General features: G+C 41.0%; 1 pseudogene; it reads right to left on the bottom strand.

Moving 5' to 3' along the window:
- Positions 1–4,061: 4,061 nt before the first annotated feature.
- On the bottom strand, positions 4,062–5,294 carry LOC138089782 (sorting nexin-7 pseudogene; annotated as a pseudogene).
- Between the last annotated feature and the right edge of the window lie 2,295 nt (positions 5,295–7,589).

Raw genomic sequence — 7,589 nt, 5'->3', positions numbered from 1 at the left:
AGGTCACCAATGGTCTATTGTCAATTCCAATGTATGGTTCTTAGCCTTTATTTTATAGGATTTATTTGATACCATTGTCCTTCCCCTTTGTGAAAGGCTCAGCATTCTGTTTCTGGAATGGCACCTTTTGCTGGTTCTTGGCACATCTCAGCAGTCATTTATTCTGCTCAGTTAGCAGCTCTCCTAGGTCCCGCCATCCTTTTAAATGCGCAGGTTGCTCAGAGTTCTCAGTCCCCTGCTCATCCATCTTATATCCTGTCCTCTGTGATAACAGCCACTGTCGTGCCTGCTTCCTTTGTTGTTTCTTCTGTAACGTGTCTCCAGGCTAGAGTTTTTCCCAGGGCTGCAGACACAGAAGAAACTCTCCTCCCAGAATCGCCCTCTGTATTTTCCTAAGCACTTCACATGTGTCCAGCCCAAATGAAATGCAATTGTATTTCCCCATAAATGTCTTTCTTTCCTTATGTCACTATGTTAGTCTGTAAAATTACCATCTCTCTAGTCTCAAAACGACGTGTTGATGGCCACAGTTGGCTCTGTCTGGTCTTGTTTTCTCCACATTCCATGAATTGCAAAGTTTAAGGGCGTTGTCTCGCAAATACTGTTTTTAGATCCTTTACTCTTTTCTATACTCAGTGCTCTACTAATAATAGCTACAATGTATCAATTACCTAATATGAGCCAGTTCTTAGGCTAGCATTTTGCTGTTTATTTTGTGCTTGTTTTCTCAGGCAAATGTTAATTTCTCTATGTTATAGATGATAAGACAATCCAGAGATTTGGAAGATGAGAAAAATTAGACTCCAAAAAATTAAGTTCCTTGCCCTGGGGCTATGATTCAAAAATTTGTCTCAGTTCAAAGTCTAAGCAGGTTCTTTTCCTTATCTCCTCTCCTCTTGTGGGCAAATAGTGTGTATTTGTTTTGAATAATCTACTATATTCCTAATTCTCTTGATTCTATAAAGTTGATAGAACTAATATTTGTTAAATGCTTCAGTATCCCAGGAGCTGGGCCAGATGCTAGAGATAGAAATGTGAATAAGACATCTTTTCTGCCCTCAGTAACCGAAACATTCACCGTTTCTGAATAATAGACATTGACGCATGATAAGTCACTTCAGTCGTGTCCAACTCTTTTTGCAACCCCATGGACTGTAGTCCACCAGGCTCCTCTGTCCATGGAATTCTCCAGGCAAGAATATTGGAGTGGGCTGCCATTTCCTTCTCCAGTTATAAATAAAAAATTCATGCAAGAGATATCAGTTTTGGGTTATTCTACAAATTTGGTGACATTGTATTTTATATTATTAAACCCTAGAATGATCATGTTTGGGGGTATTCCTATAAGTTATTCTGGTGACTCAAGCCAAGAACCACATTGATCCCAAGTAACTAGGTAATAACTAATTATTTTTATCACCGTTACCAAGATAATTCCTATGTGTTGCTTCAGGCTAGGTTAATATGTCTCATTTAGAAGAACTACACATTTTTTAAAAGATAAGTTTCAGACGTGAAGTTAGATGGTTCAGGATGAAGAGGGGAATTTCATCAGCTTGTCATCTTCCCAACAACACCCGGATCAACGCACCCCGGGGGAGTCCATGTGTTAGAGCCGTTCCTTCTCCGCTACCTTCTGAGATGGAGCTGTACCAGGTCCACTTTTAAGTGGTAATCAGCAATAACGTATAACGTGTTCCTTAATGTCAGGATTGGTGATTTAGTGATTGATTATCTGACTGCTGTGTAGTGCTTAAAATAATCCAAATGCAGGAAGTAAATGAGTTGATGGGGAGGAAATTCTGTCATGCAAATTCACACAGTCCAGACCTTCACTGTCACACTCATTGCTGGCAGCAGAAGTGGGTCACCAGAGTGGCTGGCCCCTGATAATTTATTTTCTCAGACACACCATCCATATTCATGATATCCTGCTGTTTGTCTGTCACCTCCAAGAAGCCCTCTCTAGTTTTAGAATCACAATTAACAGAAAACATGCACGTTTAGCCAATGAATATAAGTAGACTAGAACAAGTGTGGATCTGATTTTTTTCCAGGCTTTTACTCTAGATTGGAAACAGCAATTATTTGTCCATATGGTACTCTTACCATGTTAGTTCATGCACACTCAGGTACAATGTTCCTAGGAAAAAGTATTCATGAAAGGAAAATATTTATTCATTCATTTTAGAGTTCTGGGGCTTGCTAAACTGCTAACCATTCTGTTCTAGTCAACATGAACAAATGCAGATTATGCAGATAAATACATGCAGCTAAACACAGAGGCACAGCCCAGTTTATGTGTCCACATTTTATCTTTCAGGCATAATTAATGCTGATGGGATCATGACATAGTTGCAACCAGCATAACAGAACTGGGGCAAAGGCCTCTGTCAAACAACATTTTGTTCACTATTTTTTTCTCGCTGAGAGTATGATGTGATTTATTAGCAGATAGAAGACGGTATAATTGCTTTCTCCAGAGGATTGCACCTTGATCAGTTTCCCTAAGTGACTAAAGATGACTACAACAGGTAGATGCAGACATAGGAATATCGATCAACTGGTGGCAGCATTTATTATTTGCAAAGATTGCTTTCATCAGACATGTATCTTTTTTTGCAAGAAGTCTTTGCCTTCCAATGCAGGGGGAGCAAGTTAGAACTCTGGTCCAAAAGTTAAGATCCCACGTGCCTCACATGCAAACAAAACAAAACAGAACATAAACAACAGAAGCAATATGATAACAAATTAAATAAGGACTTTAAAAATGGCCTAACAAAACCCTACGTGAAATAATTAAAATGGTGAAAAATAATAGAAAGTTTGTCCAAAGCCTCTACATATCCTTTTTGATACGTACAAAGCAAAGGATTAACTCCATCCATGATATTTGTGTCAGGGAGGCACTGATTAATTTAATATTCTGATTGGATGAGCAGCAGAGCTTTAATGGCTGTTAACTCTTTGGCAAGTTGCTGTGAGAGGGTGATAATGAGGTTAACATTCCTAGGACCTGATCTGCTTTGTCGCTGTATTTAATTACTACTTTGATGCCAAATAATGCTCACTCAGAGTTCTCTAGGTGGGGCACTGTGAATCCACATCTGGGTCAGTGAGGGAGCCTGCTTTAGACAATTGTAGAAAATGGGCTGTTTATTAATTGCCCTCCACAAGGTTCCCACATTCAGGGGAAGGTGTGAGTCACTGCTTGAAATTGACCTGTTTCTCCTCCGTCCAGTCTTTGGTGAGATAGAAACACAGAACCGAATCTGTATCTACCCTTCAACTATTTACAAAGCATTTTAACAGTCATCATGTCACTTGATTATTCCTTGAAACCCCATGAATTGAAGTCTCATCATCCCGATTTTATATGTGAGAGAAGTCAAACATGGCCACAGGCTGGCCTGAGTCATGTACCTTTTGTTTAGAAAGTCTGGGCTTAAACTCAGGCCTCTACATAATATCCTAAAGTGCATTTGGCCCAGGACAGATAGAGGTCTAAAGCCAGGTATTCATTTATTATCTTCCAGCTGTCAGGATGGATAAACAGGTAAACTTTCTTAGACAAGTTAGGAAATAAAGAGAAAGAATCCTCTCTGATGTGAAAAGCTCTATGAAAACATTTTCAAAGAATTACAGGACAGGTCTAATTTAAAATACTTTAAGGAAACCGAAAAGATGAATCAATGCTATGTCTGGCCCTGTCTTTGGAGCCAATGGCTTGGAAGGCAGAGAACACAGCACACCTTTTTTTTGTCTTCTCTGTTCTCACTGATACAGAGGACTTGTTCTTTTTTTTTTTTTATATTAAACTTTTTATTAAAACTGAGACTTTACCATATATTTAAAATGATATATATATATTTTAAAAGATATATATACACATCTCCACATTTATATCAATGATCTGGAACACCTGAGGTTTAAGTTGTTGGTTTTCCAGATAGTGTGAAATACTTTTCATCTACTTTAGAAAGGATCCAGCCCATTGAGAAAGAACAACTTTGGTTAACAGACATTATCTTCCAAAGATCACATAGAGGTCTTCAATGAGATTACAATTTCTCTTCAGAAGCTTCTTCCAAGTGGAGATCTGTCTGTGATGTGAGGAAGGATTCCCATGTAGCAAGACACTGTTCACAACAGAGGATGTTCTCCTCAGCCATAATTGTAAACGCTGACTTGATATCATTTTGCATGTTTTGTTTCCATCTTTCCCAATATGCTTTCAGGGCATTATCAGCACAGTCCACTTTATCTTCCAGTTTTCCAATCTCCTCTGTAAGCAGATCAGTATCTGCCTTTTTGGACGTCAAAGCTTGTGCCTGTATTTGGTCTCTTCTTTTCATGACAGCCATTAACATTTCACTACAAAGCACATACTCATGTACGACAGGAAGCAGGGCTTCTGAAAGTCCAGACATCCGTTTTCAGTGGCCTTACAGCATCTGTCAATGCGGTAACATTGACAAAGCTGGCAACACTTTTTAGAGTATCAGCCGGATCTTCTGATGCCGACCAAATAATATGAACTGGGTCATATTCTTTCATTTCATCGAAATATTCCCATTCTTCCTTGTAGATTCTCTGAGATATTTTATCTATCAAGTTTATTTTCTGGCTAAATATTTCAATGAAGTCCTCAGGGCGACTTTTAACTCCTCTCATTGACAATGCAACCGTTTTTACTGTCTGTCCCATCCTGCTGAGTAATCCAGGCCCTTGCTTCTTCTGAGAAGAGAGTTCCCAAGCTGGTGCAGTAAGAAAAATTCTAAAGTCTTCATTAAATGTTAGAGTTCGATGATCAGCAATTCGGTTCAAAAATTTGTGCAATGCCTTCCTGCGTGTCTCAATGAAGTCATCATTAGCGCTTTCCACCGTTTCTTTCATATAAACTTTTCTGGCAACGGCGGAATAATCAGAGTCGGGTGTGGTTCTTCCAGTTTTTTTTCAACCAAAGGAAATCTTGATAACGTCTCCTAACTTCAAATTCACTGGAGTCAAATTCCCCAGGAGATGTCTTAGTAATAATCCTGTAAGTAATAAAAGTTTCAATTGTAGTAACATGGCTTTCAGGTTCATCGACTGTAATAAAAAGAGCCTTCAAATCTGGCTCATCTTCAAACTTGACTTGGTTTATCATTGATAAAGGGGATGTCGGCATCAGGCATCAGCGGGCTGAAGGAATTCGTGTCCATCAATGAGGCATCCTTACTGAACACCTCCAGGTTGTCGTCTTCCTCGTCCAGATCCAGCGCCTAGGCCTGCAGCAGGGCGGAGGAGCTGATGCTGCCGGAACAGGGCGTCACTGAACCCCGCCCCCTCGCCGCAGGCTGTCCCCACCGTCTGCACTCGCCCTCGATCCGCAGAGTGAGCGCCTGAGCACCCGTAGCCGCCAGCCCCGCCTTCCCTGAGCTTGCCCATTGGCTCCCGTGTGCATCCTGCGCCTCCCCAGCCGGCCCCGCTCCAGCCCGACGTCCGCTGCGCGGACGCGGAACTGCTGTAGCCCTGAAATCAAGGACTTGTTCTTTAAAGCTCTTTTTCAAAACTGATAAACTATAATGCCACATGTTTTCAGGCTTTCCTATGTTTATAAACTAATATGCAACTCGATACAAACAGGCGAGTTATAGTTCAAAGTGGACCTAGTTTTCAACCTCCAGATTCCTTCACACCCCCTTATGGTTAGGATGCCTTCCAGGAAGCAAGAGTTAAAACTGGACATGGAACAACAGGCTGGTTCCAAATAGGAAAAGGAGTACGTCAAGGCTGTATACTGTCATCCTGCTTACTTAACTTATACGCAGAGTACATCATGAGAAACGCTGGGATGGAAGAAGCACAAGCTGGAATCAAGATTGCTGGGAGAAATATCAATAACCTCAGATATGCAGATGACACCACCTTTATGGCAGAAAGTGAAGAGGAACTAAAAAGCCTCTTGATGAAAGTGAAAGAGGAGAGTGAAAAAGTTGGCTTAAAGCTCTACATTCAGAAAACTGAGATCATGGCATCTGGTCCCATCACTTCCTGGGAAATAGATGGGGGAACAGTGGAAACAGTGTCAGACTTGATTTTTTGGGGCTCCAAAATCACTGCAGATGGTGACTGCAGCCATGAAATTAAAAGGCACTTACTCCTTGGAAGGAAAGTTATGACCAACCTAGATAGCATATTGAAAAGCAGAGACATTACTTTGCCGACTAAGGTCCATCTAGTCAAGGCTATGGTTTTTCCTGTGGTCATGTATGGATGTGAGAGTTGGACTGTGAAGAAGGCTGAGCGCCAAAGAATTGATGCTTTTGAACGGTGGTGTTGGAGAAGACTCTTGAGAGTCCATTGGACTGCAAGGAGATCCAACCAATCCATTCTAAAGGAGATCAGTCCTGGGTGTTCTTTGGAAGGAATGATGCTAAAGCTGAAACTCCAGCACTTTGGCCACCTCATGCGAAGAGTTGACTCATCAGAAAAGACTCTGATGCTGGGAGGGATTGGGGGCAGGAGGAGAAGGGGACGACAGAGGATGAGATGTCTGGATGGCATCACTGACTCGATGGACGTGAGTTTGAGTGAACTCCGGGAATTGGTAATGGACAGGGATGCCTGGGGTGCTGCAATTCATGGGGTCGCAAAGAGTTGGACACGACTGAGCGACTGAACTGAACTGAACTGACTAAAGTTTTTGACTGGCAGGCGCAGTCCACTGGTAACTTGTTTTTTCATTATAGAAGTCAATATGATCATTCAAGATTAGTCACTTACAGAAATATTGGAGTATGACTTCTTCATTCAATAACTAATTTACCTGACAAAGAAAATTATTAGATACTGCATCTGATGAAATGTGGAAAATTAATTATAAAAGAAAAAGAAAAAAAGTCTAAGACACCAGGCAAATAAGGCAACATTAGGTTATTTTATTGGCTGTGTTTCCTTTTCATGTGAAAAACCATTTTGCATATTGGCATTAAATGAACAGAGAGAGGAAAGGTCACTTGAAACAATTACTAACTGGTAATGATTTCAGAAGTGTGTAGCTGGTGCTTTCTTGGGCATATTGATGTTCTGTGTGTTCATAAAGCTGGTACCCATTTCACAGCTTACAACATTTAATGTTGTCTTGAAAATGAGATGTACAATTGGGTAAGTCTGTCATTGGTCAGTCACCCTGCCAACAGCGGGACTAACAAAAGATAGCTGTGAGGTGTAGCGTGGACACTTGTCTCCCTGTGGGGTGGCCTGTTTAGAATATTCTCTAGGTGGGCTGGCAAGTTCCTAGCCATCTCCAGAGTGTCAGCTCGATTTCTGTCTCTGATGGACTCTTGCCAGGGGAATGAGATGGTCAAGGAGGCTCACCTGGGTTCGGGTACTATCCTTCAGGTAATTGCTAAGCAGAGTTCTCAGCCTGGCATTTCAGAGACAAAGCAATTATCAAAGAATAATTAAATCACAGCATGAGTGAAATAAATTCACATTTCACTAAATGGTTTACCTTAGGCATTTTAACTAATTCCAGCTATCTCTGTAGACACAGGTGTCCAAATTTCACAATTACAGTTCTGCTCCTGATTTAGTGATTGGGG

Source organism: Capricornis sumatraensis, chromosome 1, assembly GCF_032405125.1.
Source record: "Capricornis sumatraensis isolate serow.1 chromosome 1, serow.2, whole genome shotgun sequence".
Taxonomy (NCBI): domain Eukaryota; kingdom Metazoa; phylum Chordata; class Mammalia; order Artiodactyla; family Bovidae; genus Capricornis; species Capricornis sumatraensis.
The sequence above is the reverse complement of the archived record's forward strand: the minus strand, read 5'-3'. Positions and strand labels throughout refer to the sequence as shown.